The 18,747-nt window shown below is 44.3% G+C and overlaps 1 non-coding gene across 1 annotated transcript; it reads right to left on the bottom strand.

Moving 5' to 3' along the window:
• Positions 1-2,682: 2,682 nt before the first annotated feature.
• On the bottom strand, positions 2,683-2,755 carry TRNAK-UUU (transfer RNA lysine (anticodon UUU)). Its single transcript has one exon. It is a non-coding gene; the product is annotated as a tRNA-Lys (tRNA).
• Between the last annotated feature and the right edge of the window lie 15,992 nt (positions 2,756-18,747).

The following is an 18,747-nucleotide window of genomic DNA, read 5'->3' as shown; positions in this document are numbered from 1 at the left end:
TGATCTCCCCATATCTCCCGACTTGCCACCTTGAGACTCTCCATCCAAGTTGCCTAGGCCTGGTCAGTTCAGTTCAGTTCAGTCACTCAATCGTGTCTGACTCTTTGCGAACCCATAGACTGCAGCATGCCAGGCTTCCCTGTCTATCAACTTGTTCAAACTCATGTCCATAGAGTCGGTGATGTAATCCAACCATCTCATCCTCTGTTGTCCCCTTCTCCTCCTGCCTTCAATCTTTCCTAGCATCAGGGTCTTTTCCAAAGTCAGTTCTTCGCATCAGGTGGCCCAAGTATTGCAGTTCCAGCTTCAGCATCAGTCCTTCCAATGAATATTCAGGACTGATTTTCTTTAGGATGGACTGGTTGGATCTCCTTGCAGTCCAAGGGACTCGCAAGAGTTTTCTCCAACACCACGGTTCAAAAGTGTCAATTCTTTGGTGCTCAGCTTTCTCTATAGTCCAACTCTCACATCCATACATGATCACTGGAAAAACCATAGCCTTGCCTAGATCAACCTTTGTCAGCAAAGTAATGTCTCTGCTTTTTAATATGCTGTCTAAGTTGGTCATAACTTTCCTTCCAAGGAGCAAGTGTCTTTTAATTTCATGGCTGCAGTCACCATCTGCAGTGATTTTCGAGCCCCCCAAAATAAAGTCTATCATTGTTTCCATTGTTTCCCCATCTATTTGCCATGAGGTGATGGGACTGGATGCCAAGATCTTAGTTTTCTGAATGTTGAGTTTTAAGCCAACTTTTTCACTCTCCTCTTTCACTTTCATCAAGAAGCTCTTTAGTTCTTCTTCTCTTTCTGCAGTAAGGGTGGGGTAATCTGCATATCTGAGGTTATTGATATTTTTCCTGGCAATCTTGATTTCAGCTTGTGCTTCATCCAGCCAGGCAATTCACATGATGTACTCTGCGTATAAGTTAAATAAGCAGAGTGACAATATACATCCTTGAAGTATTCCTTTCCCAAATTGGAACCAGGCCTGGTACCCAGCTTTAAAGCCTTGATATGCAGTTGGCCTCAGATATTGCTCCCTCTCCTTCCTGGATGAGGAGAGCTCCCTCTCCTTCCTGGTGGCCTGGACTGTGGTCGCATGAATGGGGTTTATGTGAAATCCAGCATGGAAAGAAGGACCGTCTGTACCTTTTCTTTTCTTAACGCCCAAACCATTCTTAGAAAATAATGGAAGGCCCTTGCTGCTGTTGCTGTGTGCACGCCCATCTGCCATCTGGTAGCTCCCTAGGCCTGTGGGCTGGATTAGTGGATATCTCTCAAAAGCAGGTCAGTGTCATGGCTAACAGCCATGGTCTCTAATTCAACCTGCCTGGGTTGAAAACTCAGCTCTGCCATTTACCAGCTTTGTGGCCTTGAGTAGGTTTGACTTAGCCTGTCTGTAAAGTGGGATGAATGACAACACCTTTCTCATAGAATTATTATAAGGAGTTGATAAGTTAGTATATGGAAAAAACTTGGAATGGCACCTGGAACACATTAGCTATTCACTTGGTGTTAGGTATTATTTCCTGTACCTTTATGACAAACTCTTGAATTGATTCCAGCTCATGATTTATAAAGGACCAGCCCCTATCATTTTTATGCCTCTAAAGTAATCCCACAAGGTGGCCTTCCTTGGCTTAGCAAGAAACTTTTTCTACAATGCTTTTCTCTAAGGTAGTGAGTGAGATTTAAAGAGGGAAAGTATAACTTTAAATTGGCCAAATTTTTCTATTTCTCTCCATTTCTTGGGCTATTATCTTTGTGCAAGCTACTTTGACCTTTAGTTTGAACCCTTTCCAGGTCCATGCATCCATTCTGATTTGCAACCCCTAAATTCTGTTCTCTGTTCAACAGGCAAAGGAATCTCTTTAAAATGTAAACGTGATCAAGTTACTTCTCTGATGAAAATATCCAATTTCTTCCTATTACTCTTGAGATAAAACCCAAAGGGTTTCCTCTGGGCTACAAGGCCCTGCATAATCTAGCTTGATTATTCTCTCTGGTAGTCAGCCATACCAAGCACAATTTCTACTTCCTTGTTTTTTTTTTCCTGCTGTCCCTTCTGTTTGAGTACTCCCTCCAGATCTTTGCATGGATGAAGCCTTATTATTCAGATCTCAGTTCAAACAGAGGCAGTGAAGGGGAATGGTCACAAGCATGACTTTAGAGCCAACCTGCCTGGATCAATAGATCTTGGGCTTCACCACTTTCTAGCTGTGTGACCTTGGAAAAGGTACTCAGCCTCTCTGTGCCCCAGTTTCCCCATCTGTGATAGGTGTGATAATAACACCTACATCATAGGATTTTTGGAGGTCTAAGTGTATTAGCATTTGCTTAAAAAAAAGTACAATTTGAATGTTTCTTTAAACAATTGAAATGTTGTTTCTGCAAAAAGTCATTCTTTGGCCTATTCCAAGTTATTACCTTCCCCATTTGGAAGGTGCTCAGTTGTGCCTGACCTTCTGTAACCCTTTGGACTGTAGCCCACCAGGCTCTGCTGTCCATGGGATTTTTCAGGCAAGAATATAGAAGTGGGTTGTCATTTCCTCCTCCAGAGGATCTTCCTGGCCCAGGGATCGCACCTGTGTCTCCCTCGTTGCAGGCAGATTCTTTACCCTCTGAGCCATGAGGGAAGCCCAAGGTTAGTATTCTCTGGCCCAAGAAAACATAAGAACTTAGTGCCTGGACAGGGACTTGAACCCTGGGCCCTCAGATTAAAAGTCTGATGCTCTACCAACTGAGCTACCCAGGCTCTAACAATGTGAAGGTGTCTCATTTTTCTTTTCTTTGTGGCACTTGCCATTTTCAGTGATCATTTGTTTGTGAATTGATTAGTTCCCCCACTAGATTTTTCATGGCAACAAAAATCTTATCTGTCTTATTCCTTAAGGATCTGTAATCCTGATTCTCAGAACAGAGTTTATGTTCTCAACAAACATTCATCAAATGAAAGAACTGGAGTTCAGATTGCTACCACTGTAGTGGCTTTTTATCTAGATATTTGACCTCATGCATAATATCTATACCTCCTTGCTGTTTGATGTACACACCAAACATTAATGCTGATTATCTTTGGGAGATGGGATTACAAGGGATTTATTTTTTCATTTTGTTCATCTATATTACTTTAAAAATAATGAGCATGAATATTTTGTAATTAATATAACTTTAAAATTAAATAATAAATTTAATTAATTTATTTAAATTATTAAAATAAATTATTAAATTTATTTATTTAAATTAAATTTAAATAAATATTTGTGAATGATTTAACACAGATTCATAGTGAGTATTTAATAAATAGCCAGTCTTATTACTACTAAGCTTTTCAATAAGCCTGAAAGGGCCTCCTTCCTCTGTGGCACTGAGCTGCTGACTCCTACCCCAATCTGAGGCTTGGGACTCAGTCACTACCAGACCCCAGCTGGAATGACCAGCCCACCTCTCCAGCCAGTTTCAGAAATTAGAATAAAAGTGAGCTGAGGGGCTTTCTCTTTTAGACCAGCTCCTTCTCACCCTTTGGAGCCCACGTTCGCCTCCGGATCCTGGTGGATGAGCTTTCAACATTGCTTAGTATGCACCTCACATCCTGCAGGGTGCAGAGAATATTAATATGGCAAATTCCATTGTTTATTTCCCTCCCAAATCATTTTCAGTGGTGAGGAAAGAGATCGTGCCCAGCTGCTGGAATGTAATCAGGAGCAGATCTGCACAGCTCTGGGAGATGGAGCTGATACAAAGCTGTGATTCTTCAGCTAGTGAATTTCCAGTATGAGGGCTTGCCCACCCCTCCCCAACATGGTGGATGGACCAAATGCTTATTATTTGTAGGCTGGGGAGGGAAGTGGGACACCCCTGGCACAGAGCCATGCACAGCTTGGTGGCTGATGATGCAGGAGGCAGGGGAGCTGGGGTGAGTCCTCATTTTTCATTAGGAATCCTATGGCTTTTATTGTCGTCAGACTATCTGTCAGGGTAGCCGGCTCTAGCCGGGGCTTCTGGGTCCTAACGACCTGCTTTCTATTTGGCCCCCACAGACTGTCCATGATTATGTCTTTGAAGGTTAGCTTGAAATAATTTGAAAGCCATTGTTGTTCCCAGAGAGCAAAGGAGAAATACAGTCTCTCAGAGCAGGTTAAGGATTCTGCAGCTTTCTCAAAGGGCTTCCCAGGTGGCGCAGTAGTAAAATGAATCTGCTTACCAATGCAAGACACACAGGTTCGATCCCTGCATCAGGAAGATCCCCTGAAGTAGGAAATGGCAACCCATTCCAGTATTCTTGCTTGGAGAATTCCATGAACAGAGGAGTCTGGCTTGGTTTTCTCAAAAATGGTGACTTACAGGCTGCGGCTATCTGGTCCATCCTACAAAGCAGAGAGTGTTGTGTGTAAGCACAAGAGCACTAGGGTCACGTTCTCTGAGTTCAAAGCCTGATTAGCTGTGTGTCCAAGGGCAAATCTCTGTGTTTTCACTGATGCACCTGTAAAACAGGGCTGGGACTCTGCCTCATTTTTGAGAAATTCAGGAACCTGCAGTTTGAAAGATTCCATGACTGCTATGTGGATTCTCAATCTAAAACTGATGTCACTATAAAATTCCAGAGGACAGGCCAGCAGGCATAATCTGGCAGTGTGGGGCCACTACCCCTGTACTAGTGTGCTCAGCTAGGGGTAGATTCCAGGCCGGAGCCACAGTCCAAAGTATTGCTTTGGGGCAAGGTGAGTGATTTCAGTCATGTCCGACTCTCTGAAACCCTATGGACTGTAGCCTGCCAGGCTCCTCTGTCCATGGGGATGCTCTGGAGTGGATTGCCATTCCCTGCTTCAAGGGATCTTCCCCACCCAAGGATCGAACCCGTGTCTCTTATGTCTCCTGCATTGGCAACCAGGATTTTACTACTAACACCACCTGGTATTGTTTTAATCATCTAAAATAAAGCCTGGAAAAGGAGAAACCTACCTACCACAGGTATCTATTCATGAAGACCAGAGCCAGTGGGGGAGATTCTAAGGATAAATTCTAGATTCTACCTTACAGCAACCTCATGCATTCATTTATTCATCCAGCAAATGAAACAATTTTTAAGAGGCTGCTGCTGTACAGTCCATCCTACAAAGCAGCGAGTGTCGTGTGTAAGCACAGAGGACTACGATCACATTCTCTGAGTTCAAAGCCTGATTAGCTGTGTGTCCAAGGGCAAATCTCTGTTTTTGCTGATGCATCTGTAAAACAGGGCTGGGACTCTTCCTCACAGGGTTTTGTGAAGAGAAAAGAAGGCAATCTATGTTCAGTGTTTAGCATATTTGGCACTTTCTAAATACTCCATGGAAAGTAAAAGTAGCTTTCACTTTTCACTCTTCTGTCCATGGGATTTTCCAGGCAGGGATACTGGAGTGGGTTTCCATTTCCTTCTCCAGGGGATCTTCCTGACCCAGGGATTGAATCTGGGTCTCCTGCATTGCAGGAAGATTCTTTACTGTCTGAGCCACCAGGGAATCCCAAATACTCCATAAATGATAGCTATTGTCATTATTTCTACAGGAGACACAGAGAAGTTAGTCTTGGTCCCTGACTTTGAGATGCTTGTATGAATGTGCACAGCTGGCAGCATGGCACAGATGACCAGTCCGGTTACCGTATTCCGGGGTAAGTGAGCTTTCCTTGTCACCTTGACACTAAAGTCCCAGCATTGGAGGCTGCTGCTGGTAGTGACCTGGCCTTGAACTAGATCTGGTGGCTCACGCCTCTGTCCTCACAGACATTCACTTCCCATACATCTTGCAGTGTTTGCCTTCTGCCACTTCCTACACTTTCCCCCCTTGAAACCTCCTCCTTTTCTTTCTTAAAGTAAAAATGTATCACCTGAAACAGAGGCTGAAAAATAGTCCAATCACTGTGGTTCAAAACCAAATTCCTTTTTGGTGGCACTTCTTGGTGAGTGGTTCCCTTCATGACCATGGGGCCTTCCTGGAGCAGAGATAAATGAGCCAATTTGGCTCTTATTTTATGTTTGGACCAAAATAAGTAGGAAATTCTGAATTATAATTTGTTTGTGCGATTATTAACTCATCTAAACATAAATTCCTCACAAACCATGGTGTTGAAGAGAAATTATTAACCAATCCATTATGTTTAACGTGCAGCTCTTTAAAAAAAAAAGCCAGCTAGGACTTCTCTGGTGGTCCAGTGGCTAAGACTCTGAGCTCCCAATGCAGGGGGCCTGGGTTTGACCCCTGGTGAGGAAACTAGATCTCACACGCTGCAGCTAAAAGTTGGAGCAGCTAGATAAATAAATAATAAAATAAACAATTAAAAATTTAAAAAAAGCAGCTAATAATTCATCTTAGGGGCCAGTGAAAGTGCTGCTAGCAATAATAGCTAGTGTTTACGGACGACCTTCCTTGTGCCAATCACTCTTCTAAATATTATGTATATATGAAACCCACTTCATCCTCACATCTGCCCTGTGAGGTAGGTGCTGTAATTATCCCTTTTTACAGATGAAGAAAGTCATCTGTAAAAGTCACAGAGAGATTAAGAAGCTTGCCCTGTGTTTCACAGTCAAAACACATTAGGACCAGGATTCAAACCCAGGCAGATTGGTTCCAGAGTTGACGCTCTTAGCCTCCCAGTTACTCATTCATCATGTGTTTGTTGAGAACCCCCTTGATGCCAGGCACTGTGCTGAGTCCAGAGGGTTCAAAGGAAAACAGGACATAGCGCTTTCCTTTTAGGGGCTGAGTCTGGCTTGAGAGTTGAACACATAAACAAACAGAGCTTAGATTTGAACCCAACCATTCTGGATCCAGAGAGGGGTACTAAATGATGAGTAGGGATTTGCCTATCAGACAGAAAGGAATGAATGGGAAAGCTTTTCCTGGAAAACTGAAAGAAGCCAGACCAGACAAGGGTACCTCCAGATTGCTTTGTGCTGGTTTCCTTTCTTCCACCAAATCCTAGGGAGACTTCCCATTCCTAAACCCATACCATGATCCACTCAGGGATAAAACCAAAACCACCCAAAAGGGATATATCAAACCACATTAGCTTTTTGAGCAGGTCCTTACCTGACCTGAGCACAACAGTATCCTTGAGGCTCAGGTGCTGTTTGATCCCCTTGATATGTGGTTCCCTTTGGAGGGATTTGAGTTTTAATCTGTTTGATTTTTTCTTTTCCCTGAAGATTAAAATCCTCTCCCTCTTGCTCTTGAAATCTCAGATTACTCAGAGATGTGATCCACTACATTTCGCCTGGAGAAGGGGAGGAAGTGGGCTGTCGTCCTGGTGCCGGCTGGCATCTGGACTGCACCCCCCACCCCTCAACACACACCCAGGGAGAATGGCAGGAGGTCAGGTCAGGTCACACTTAGGATGTCCATTTTACTTTGAGGTTTCTTAGGAAGCTGACTTCACCCTTCTTTCAATCACCTGGTCAGATAGGTAGATTGCTGCAAGAAAAATCCTCTTGTTAATCCTCAGAGGCCCAAATGCAATATCTCACCCTCCTAGGCCTCCCCTGGAAGCAATAATACACATCTATAGTATTGGTGTGGCTCATATTGTGAGGCGAATAGCAAAAGAGAAGAGACTGGTGGGTGAAAAAATGATCTCTAGAGATTTGGGGAGACTGAAGTTGTCAACTTGGGAACCACATGATGTGGAAATCCTTCTTATTCTTTGATGGGTACCAGGCTGGCTTTATTTTTCTATTTCTATTATCTCTTCATTAAGAGGGCTTCCTAGGTAGCACAGTGGTAAAGAATCTGCCTATAATGCAGGAGACACCAGAGATGCAATTTCAATCCCTGCATCAGGAGGATCCCTTGGAACAGGAAATGGCAACCCACTGCAGTATTCTTGCCTGGAGAATCCCATGGACAGAAGAGGCTGGTGGGCTGAAGTCCACAGAGTCTCATAGCCTCATCCATCTCCTCTACGATGAGTAAATCTTTTGCTGTAGTCCTGTCCTCTTACCCCAGGGTCCAATGCCTGGTGTGAATATCTATTTATGAATCTCACTGTCCATCTAAACCTGACAAGTCCAGCACCCAGCATAAAAAAACAAAAACAAAAACAAAAAAAACACATTCTCTCCCATTTCTGTTCAGTCAATATAGTTATGGACCTCAAAACTTGTGGGTTACCTGGAAACCACTGTTCCATAGTGCTCAGCTTTCCTAAACTTCCAGCAGTCTCCTCACAGCAGATGTTTTCTTCCCCTACCCACAGTCGGGTCCCTACCCTGAAATGGGTTACCTCACCATTTGGCTGGACTTCTAAACAGCCTTCCTAAGGGTTCTTCCATCTCTGCCTTCTCCACCCCCACCCCCTGCAGTCCACCCAGCAGCATGGTGCCCCAGAGCTTCTTTGAAAAGACTACTATAATCACATAACTCTCTTCTTCACAAGCACTTGATGGCTTCCTTGTTTTCAGAACAGGGCTTCCAGGATAGCTCAGTTGGTAAAGAATATGCCTGCAATGTAGGAGACTCTGGTTCAATTCCCGGGTGGGAAGATCTCCTGCAGAAGGGATAGGCTATCCACTCCAGTATTCTTGGGCTTCCCCTGTGGCTCAGCTGGTATAGAATCCGCCTGCAATGTGGGAGACCCTGGGTTGTGAAAATCCCTGGAGAAGGGGATAGCTACCCACACCAGTATTCTGGCCTGGAAAATTCCATGGACTCATGGCAAATAGATGGGGAAACAGTGGAAACAGTGGCTGACTTTATTTTTCTGGGCTCCAAAATCACTGCAGATGGTGATTGCAGCCATGAAATTAAAAGATGCTTACTTCTGGGAAGGAAAGTTATGACCAACCTAGACAGCATATTGAAAAGTGGAGACATTACTTTGTCAACAAAGGTCCATCTAGTCAAGGCTATAGTTTTTCCTGTGGTCATGTATGGATGTGAGAGTTGGACTGTGAAGAAAGCTGAGCCCTGAAGAATTGATGCTTTTGAACTGTGGTGTTGGAGAAGACCCTTGAGAGTCCCTTGGACCGCAAAAAGATCCAACCAGTCCATCCTAAAGGAGATCAGTCCTGGGTGTTCGTTGGAAGGACTGATGCTGAAGCTGAAACTCCAATACTTAGGCCACCTGATGCGAAGAGCTGACTCATTTTAAAAGGTCCTGATGCTGGGAAAGATTGAGGGCAGGAGGAGAAGGGGACGACAGAGGATGAGATGGTTTGATGGTATCACCAACTCAATGGACATGGGTTTGGGTGGACTCCAGAAGTTGGTGATGGACAGGGAGGCCTGGTGTGCTGCGGTTCATGGGGTCACAAAGAGTCGGACACGACTGAGCGACTGAACTGAACTGATATAGTCCATTGGGTCATAGAGTCGGATGCGACTTTCACTTTCACTTTGTTTTCAGAAACACACCGAAATTCTCCCAAAGGCTTTCAAGGCCTTCTGTCCGTTTCCAGCCAAGGCGCCCCCTGGTGTCTGCTCTGGGTTTGCATGCGTGCTAAGTCGCGTACGACTGACTCTGTGGCCCCACGGACTGTACCCTGCCAAACTCCTCTGTCCATGAGATTCTCCAGGCAAGAATACTGGAGTGGGTAGGCATGCCCTCCTCCAGGGGATCTTCCTGATACAGGAATCAAACCTAAGTCTGGTATGTCTTCTGCATTGGCAGGTGGGTTCTTTACCACTAGTGCCACCTGGGAAGCAGGTTTGAGGATAGCATATTCACAGTCTTCTTGTCATTTATCTCCCAAGGAGTCCCAAGGTTGCTGAGATAACCAGGACTGATTACTTTAGGGAAATTGAGTGGACAGGAGGGGAAACTCACTAGACACAGCAGGAATGACACATAGGCGACTCCTGTCCTTCAGGACCTGTCTCCTCACCTTGCCTGTTCAGATTACTCCCAGGTAGTGTGTTTCAAATGGAGCTGAAATCCTATCCCATTTATTCTTGTTCATATTAGCACAGTGTTTGGTGAGCTCTTTATCAAGGGCTGACAAGTTGGTGCCAACCGAAGGAGGCTGAGCACATTTATCACTGCAGCTGGAACATGCCCCAGCCTAAAAAGACTGTGCCGACCACTTGTCATTTCCTGGCAGCTCCCTGCCGTTCTTGCACCTCGCTTTCTCATAATTGAAAACCTCCAACTTCTGTGACCTTCAAGAGTTGCATGAAAAATTATTGGCCAAGTCCCGCTTCACATGGAAACTGAGAGCTGAGGTTTTGCCAGAGTCAGGCTGGGACGGTTGAGCCTGAAGTGTTCTGGGGAGTAAATAAAATAAGAGAATTTTGAAGTCTCATTACCCTTCTTACGTTACAGGCCAGTAGAGTGAGGCTGGAGATGGTGGGGAAGGCCCCAGCTTTAGGACTTCCATGGAGAAATTTGAGGGTGACATCTTGATTGGAAGAAGGAGCTAGCAGACTTACATTAAAGATGAAATTTCATAGAAGGCATTTTTAAAAATTAGATTGCTTACTGGGAGTGGCTGTGGGGGTTGGTGGAGACAATGGGGGTAGTCAGGCCACAGCCCTATACTAGCCATTGATATTTATCGTCCAGTGTTTTTCCCTGCTCGGCTCTGCACCACAGGGGCCAACCCCTGAGAATGACGTGTCCCAGGTTCCTTTGTCCCCTGGCTTCTAAGAGAATGAGAGGCACTGGCAGGAGACTGAAGACCAAGAGGATTCAGGAGGCCCGGTTGCTAGTCTGAGGAGGAGAGTCAAGGAGAGTCTGCATCTCTTCTATGACCCCAGACACCACTAGCAGCTCTCTTAGTTCCAGCTCCTCTATCCACAGGATGGTCTTGCCCCTGGGATGAGGTGACACCACACCCTCCCTCTCTCTGCAGCCCGGAGTTGGTGAGTGCTTCCTACAGCTTGCTTCACCCTCCTTTATGATCCTTTAACTTCCTACAGTATATAGTGCTGATGAGCAAAGTCCAGGAGATGGTGAAGGACAGGGAAGCCTGGTGTGCTGCAAACATGGAGTCACAAAGAGTCAGATGTGACTTAGTGACTAAACAATTACAGACAACCTCTCTTTAAGTTTCTTCTATTGAATTTTGTGACATGGATGCATTTTCCTGACTGGACTGTCTTTCCTAAACGGTTCCTTGACACAGTCACTAGCAGGAATGGATTTGAAGGCAGCTATCTGGTGAGAGCCAAGTTTAGAACCATTGCCCTGACCAACAGTTTATAGAATCTTTTGATGCTACCACACAACCTTCTGAAAAACAGGCACACGAGTCACAAATAAAACAGGTCTCTGCTTTCCCAAGTGAAGTCACTCAGTTGTGTCCAACTCTTTGCTACCCTATGGACTTCTTCAGGCCAGAATACTGGTGTCAGTAGCGGTTCTCTTCTCCAGGGGATCTTCCCAACCCAAGGATTGAACCCAGATCTCCCACACTGCAGGCTGATTCTTTACCAGCTGAACCACCAGGGAAGTCCAAGAATACTGGAGTGGATAGACTATCCCTTCTCCAGCAGATCTTCCCAACCCAGGAATTAAACCGGAGTATCCTGCATTGCAGGCAGATTCTTTACCAGCTGAGCCACCAGGGACTATTAGGAGGGGTCCTTTTAGGATACCCCAGGGATCCTATTAATCATGTACCATGCTGTACAACACAGGCTCTTCTTCCCAAATTATGTTCAACATGCTCTGCCAGCATCTTGGTGAGAGATGGAAGGGAAGGAGGAGAAAGAGATGCTGCTCCCCCAGGGAACTCCACTCAGAGAAGAGACCTGAAATTAGGCAAACGATGACAGAGCATATGTCAATGAATGCTTGCTTCCAGGCTCTGTTTCTCTGCCTTGCAGCCCAACCCCATGCCTTTGCTACCTGGACTGGTCAGTGAGTACTACGGAAGTGGAAACTTTCCTATAATATCAGCCTCAGAAAAACACTGCCGAGATGGGAAGCTCCCCAAACATATGTTTGGCCCTCCCTCCCCCAAACATTATGTTGGCCCTCCCTCTCCCAACATAATGATACCACACCTGCAGACTTCTTTTTGATTCCATGAATATTTATTGAGCTCCCAGAGTGTGCCCTCTTGGGTATTTCAAAGAAATACAAATCATGGCCCCTGCCTTCAAAAGGTCTTTATCTATCTGCAGAGAGGAAGTGGACCTATCTGAACCATCTGAAGAGGGGCACAAGGCAGAGTTCTATTCAGTGTCAGGATGAGGGCTTGGGAAGGCAGGTAGTGGGAGCTTCTACTGGTTGTGCTCCAACTAGAGTTTTAGAAGCACTGCTCACTAAACATTTTACATATATCATTCCTTTTAATTATTCCCCAAATAATGAAAACTGTATATCATTATTTCCATTTAATAGAAAACTGAGACTCCAAGAGGTTAAGTATTCCAGAATCATAGGGCTCTTTGGTTAAGTATCCCAGGATAGCCATGGTAGAGCTGGAATCACTGCCTCATTTGTCTGGTTCCAAACTCATGCTTTTCCTACCCTTTCACTCACTTGTTCCTGCTGTAGCCAGGGGCAGAGACTGGACTCAGTCCTGGGTACCCTGGGAAGCCAAGTAGTGAAGATGCTGGACCAAGGGTGGGACATTAGGTGGGCTGTGTCTGAGGATCACTCTGCCTGAGGTCTGCAGGGTGAGCCCAGGAAGAGACTAGGGACAAGGAGAGGAGTTAAAGGAACTGTGCCAAAGATGCCTGTAGATTCCCTGAGAATGGAAAGGAATGGGTGCAGAAAGAAACGGTTTGAAGGGAAGGTCACCAGACCTATGTGGCTGATTGACACAGAGAATGAAGGAGAAGGGTTGAGAGGATTAATGAGCCCTCAATGACTCATAATTTGAATGTGATTATGATTTTGAAAAAATTTACCTCCTCAATCTGAAACTAAATGCCAAATATGCTCTTTTTCCTCCCTGTAAATTAAAAAAAGGGGGGAGTTGTAGTTTTCAACAAAAAACTATACTTTATACTTGTTGATTTCATGATTGGGATGGTTTATTGAGTTATTAATAACTGTAATACCAGGAAAACAATACTGGTTGTCAATGTTTCCATTGGGTAAAAAGGGGGTTGATGGAATTCAGGTTCAGGCAAATGTAGTAGGCCATGGAGAGGTTCCAGAAAAGACTCACTTAAAAGTTGTAGAGGAGGAAGCTAGAGGATTATTGGCTTTAGGAAGAGTTGGTTGCAGAAAGGATCCATTGGGATGAGACTTGTCACTCATTAGGAAAGAATTAAATCTTTCAAAGACTGGAGTTGAGTAAATCAGCTACTCCTTGGGCAATAAACAGACCAGAAGGGTAACAAATAGATGTATAAACATAGTCTTATTGCTTAAGCTGTGCCAGAAGGATTGATTAAGCTACAGATCTGTAATCTGCCTGCTGAGATGTATGCTGTGACCTGAGGTTTCCTCCCACTGTTGTGTTCTTTATTTTGAAAATCTGAATGAGTAGAAAACTCACCTAGGACTCCAGATAAAGGATCCCAATGTAAAAGAAAAAGGATCTGTACGTTTGGATCCTAATGTAAAAAAAAAGCTCTGTCCCTTACTTTCTTGGTTAGTGAGAAAAGTAAATGTACATGAACATTGATGCTCTCTGTTTGAGGCTTCAGTAGAATTAGGGTCATCAGGAAGGATACTCAGTTTGTGAGAGGACACGTGGTTTAAATGAGAGGAATAGTATAAGACCAGTCTAGACTTCTCATTTCATGGACTAGGACACTGAGACTCACAGAAGGAACGTGGTCTTAGGTTGAGGTGCTGATGGAAGGTCTAGACCAAGAGCTGAGAGGAATGGGAATTAAGAAAGTGAGAAAGATGTGATGGTAAAGACCTGAGTCTTAAAGGAAACTGACAGCCAGGAGCAGAAGAGATATACTCCAAAATACAGTAATAAAATGTGAGAGAACAAGAATAGTTCAGTATAAAGGAAGCCAAAGAAGAGAATTTTGAGAAGAAAAAGATTAGTCAATGTAGCAATGGCCCCAAAATGATAGTGGAAATCCGATGTAAGCAATTTTTGAATTTGTAATGTGATCTTTAGAAGTACCATTGTAGTAAAGTGATAGGAAGGGAAAAACAGTCAAGTGAAGGGTGTGTGTGTGTGTGTTCACCTGAGTCCTGTTTGAATTCTCCTGCCCTGACTCGAAGGTGGTGAAGCTAAAGTGAGAGGAGGGTTGCACCACTGACGAGTGGAGCAGAGGTTGAAAGTGAGATACTCTTCTCTGACACTGAGGGAAATGCTCAAATCAGGACCCAAGAGTCAAGCATGGATCTGACTTCCTAGAGAGGGGTATTGGGATGAGCCGGGATCCCAAAGGGCCAAACACAAACTGAAGGGAAATGAGCCAGAGAATGAACCAGGATGTGCTCAAGGAAGAGGGAAGGGCCCAGGAGGGATCAGACTGGGGCAGATGAACTAGGGGCGTTGTCCAGAGCTGGCTTGGTGTGTCTGCCACAGTGTGACGGGCGTAGGAGCAGGGTTAGCTTTATGAGCACACAAACTGCCCTCAGAAGGCCCAGGCTTGGTTTAATGTTCTGTTCTCACCATCTTGAAAGTCTTAATAGTTTTATTTTACAGCTTTTTGTAGGTAAAGTCTGATGAGATGATGGAGAGAATGTGTGTGAGAGGAGTAGTGTGTGATGTGTGTTGGCCTCTGTCCCAATTTCCTATAGTGTTTGTGATGTCCCCTGAGCACAGAAATTTTCCCGGAGTCACGAGGTGTGAGACACTCAATGAAAACACAAGATAAATGTGCTGTGTGTGTGGTTGAGTAATTCGAGGTGCTAACAGCTACCCACCCCCCTCCATGAAGCCACACTTTCCATTTGGACTAGAACTTGCTTCCAAAGCAGACTGCAATGATGTTTTAAGCCCACAAATGACTAAGGAACCCTATCCTATCCTTGCTCATGTTACTTCTCTGAATTAACCAACTACTCACGCTAAAAATGATGACTTAGAAGGAAAGGGAAAGACAGGACAACCTTACTCCTTTTCCTCCCTTTCTTACTCATCAGTAAGCTGGAGACAGTGAATATTGATAGAATGGGCACAAATTGAGAAGTCAAATGAAAAGCAAAAAAAGAGCTTAAACAAGTCCAGACACAATTAATATTAGCACCTCTTCACTAGCTTTTCAATTCAAGTGCAGCTTATAAATACACATTCACTTGAAGGGAGAAATAACATATTTAGAGAGGAGTGTGGACATTAGAGCTATTCTGGTGTCTCAGATGGTAAAGAATCTGCCTGCAATGCAGGAGACCAAGTTCAATCTCTGGGTCGGGAAGATTCCCTGGAGTAGAAATGGCAGCCCACTCCAGTATTCTTGCCTAGAGAATTCTGACAGAGGAGCCTGGTGGGCTAGAGTCCATGGGATCACAAAGAGTTGGACATGAACAGAATAATGAGGCAAGCCTGTGCTCTATGACTGTGAAAATAACCACTGATTTCTACTCACACCCATTTTCTTGTTGATGCCACAGCTTCTCTTTCAACCAAATAGGACAAATTGGGTGTTTTCTCATTTATTAGGCAGTGATAATGATCGCCCCTCAGCATACTGTCTACTTTTATTAAGGATAAAAGTATTTCATGCCTGAAACCAGACTAGATGCTCATTACAGGAGCACAGTCACTGCCCTCACTGAATTTTCAGTCTGGTGGGAGATACACAAGTAAATAGGTGGCTGTAATGCCAAGTGATAATTGCTATGGGGATGGACCCACAGGGATGCTGAGGTACACTCAAGAGGGACCCAAACCCAGCTGTGAAGCATACCCCCAAAAGATGATAGTTATGCTGAGTTTTGAAGGACAGAAGTAATTTGCCAGACCATGGAGATAAGGGGTAGAGGGAAAACCATTCCTGGAAGAGGGAAGGGCATGTTGATGGATCAGAGGAGAGGGTGGGGGGTGCATGTGTGCATAGTATACATGGGGGACTGCAAGGACAGGGCAAGTGATACAGAGAGCTCCAGAGGTAACAGCAGAGAGATGAGAACAAGAAAGGCCTCCATACCGTACTCATAAGTGAGCTTTATCCTGATGACTGTGAGGGGTCATTGAACTGTTTGAGGAAGGAGGGTGTCATGATCAGATTTGCATCTTTGGAAAGATGGTCCTGGAAGCAGTGTGGAGAGCAAATTGGGAGATGGTAAGGCTGAGGGAAGGAGGTCATTTGGAGATGGTTGCAGCCATTAGGGTAAAGCAATGGGAACAGTGGCTTTCAGTGGGGGAGACATGGATGGGGTGCGGTGGGGAGAAGGTGATGAAAGGGAGAAAGAACTGGTGAACTTGGGTATTGATTGGATATATGGGGTCAAAAAGAGAGAGGGAAATCCCAAACCACTTCCAGTCCTCTAGCTTGGGAAGGAGGTTCATAGTGTTACTGTTCTTAGACTAGAAACAGAAAAGGAAAGCATCGAGTGGGAAAAATGATGCTGAGTCTGAAGGACCTGTGAGATATCCAGTAAGCCACTATGTATTTGATTCTAAACCTCTGGAGACAGATTTGAGCTGAAGATATAGACTGGTAATACAGGAGTTATGCCCAGACAAATCAGGGCTGAGGACTTCCCTGGTGGTCCAGTGGTCAGGACTCCATGCTTCCAATGCAGGGGGCATGGGTCTGATTCCTGGTTGGGGAACTAAGATCCCACAGGCCATGCAAAAAAAAAACAAAAACAAAAACAAAACAAAAACTGAAAAAAAAAATCAGGGATGAAAGAGGGTTTTGGAAACACTGACATTTAATGGGAGGCCAAGAAACGTGTTTAAGAATTCTTAACCCAGAAAAAACCTAGAGAAGGTGATATTTGGATGCCCAAGAAAAGAATGAAACACATGAGGAAAAAAATCACCAGCTGAAAAAAAAGTCATAGATAATAACTAATATTTGAAAATTTTAATCCAATTAAAATGTATTAATTGGATTTAGCAACAGGGTCTGTTTTTGTCAGTGATGAGGTCGGTTTCCCCAGGGGGGTGATGGAATGCAAGCCAGATTGTAGTGAGCTGAGGGGTAGGAGTGGGAGGTGAGAAAACAAAGATAAATATAGACAACATTTCATGACATTTGACTTCAAAGGGGAGAAAAGAAATAGATGATAGTTAAAGTTGGACCTATGGTTAGAGGAAGATTTTATTTGTTTAAGTGGAAGTTGTTTAATCAGACTTAATTGCTGACGGAAAGAGGGAAGGGGGAAGAGAAAGAGAATGAATACAGGAGATAGTTTTCCAAAATGCTTTCATATTTACTCATTTATTTAGCCTTACAGTTCACTTAGAAGACTATTTGTCTTTTTTATTTTTCTTCCATTTTCAGGTAGAGAAACAAAATGAAACCCAGAAAAGTGAAGTAAATTCTCTAAGATTATATGTCAGAGAGACAAGCCTAGACTCTGGGGTTCCACTGGGCAGTAAAGCTTAAGGAAGAAAAACTCATTTTCATCCATAAAATCCCTTGAGCTCAGAGCAGATCCAAGGTGCTGTAATTATCTTGCCCCCGACTCCCCACCCGCAACTGGGAGGGGGAACCAATCTCCTAGCTCTTATCAGGCTCTATTGAGCTGGAGCTTTAATGAGCAGCAGCAATCTGTTATTTTCCCCGTGTTTGCCTTGCAAGTTGCTCTTTTAATTCACATCCAGAGAGGGAGAAGGAGATGAATATTAAAAGCGCACATCAAGGGACTGAGGGAGGCAGGAAGACAGGGAGCTCTTCAGTATGCAAGGACAGAAGCAGGATTTGACACAATGCAAAATCTGTTGCCCGAGTCTGCTCTGGTCTCTGACAAGTCTACTCTTGGGGATTGTTGCTCACTAGACTGCTTGGCTGTTGGGAGAGGGGATGTTTCTGGAATTGTCTAAACTGTGAGATTGACTCACTCTGGAATGATGGCAGAAAGAAGCTGTATTATTGAGACCTTGAGAAAATAATTCTTTCTGGAGTAAGGAGTTAGGCAAGGGGCAGATTTCTGCTATGGGACATCTCCTCAAAAGGAGCAGTAAGTTCCACTGGAGTGGGATGGTTTGGGGTGTAGGTAAGATGGATGGACAAAGTCTCAATGTCAAGAGTAACATTTTCTTTTGTGTCTACTAAGTAATAAGGTTCAAATTTACTAAGTTAACTTCCTAGACAGGTGAAAATCCAGGACAGAGGTTGGCAAACATTTGAGACTTGTTTGTCATTGCTGGTCCAGAATACCCACTCAGGGCTTTTCTGCTTTGTGAATCTGAGAACTGGAAAGAATGAGAAGTTAATGAGAGAGCATAGGAAGATAGTCTCAGTTCCATGTGCTACATGAATTTTCACTTTCAGAGACACATAAAACTTGTATTTGCTAATTCAGGCAAGGTCAGTTCTGGAAGACCTCAAGGTTGTAATGGATGAGTGCCAGGATTGGTTGGATCCTTTGTCCATGGAATTCTCCAGGCAAGAATATGGAGTATTTCTTGGAGTATGGGTAGCCTTTCTCTTCTTCAGGGGATCTTCCTGACCCAGGGATCAAACCCGGTCTCCTGTATTGCATGCAGATTCTTTACCATCTGAGCCACTGGGAAGCCCCAATATGGCTCTGCAGGTAAAGAGTCCACTTGTGATGCAGGAGACATAGGAGATGTGGTTTTCACCCCTGGGTTGGGAAGATCCCCTGGGGGAGGAAGTGGCAACCCACTCCAGTATTTTTGCCTGAAAAATCCCATGGACAGAGGAGCCTTGTGGGCTACAGTCCAAAGAGTACAAGTCCAAGATCACAAAGAGTTGGACACATCTGAGT

The sequence above is a fragment of the Bos indicus genome, chromosome 3 (genome assembly GCF_029378745.1).
Source record: "Bos indicus isolate NIAB-ARS_2022 breed Sahiwal x Tharparkar chromosome 3, NIAB-ARS_B.indTharparkar_mat_pri_1.0, whole genome shotgun sequence".
Classification (NCBI taxonomy): Eukaryota; Metazoa; Chordata; class Mammalia; order Artiodactyla; family Bovidae; genus Bos; species Bos indicus.
The sequence above is the reverse complement of the archived record's forward strand: the minus strand, read 5'-3'. Positions and strand labels throughout refer to the sequence as shown.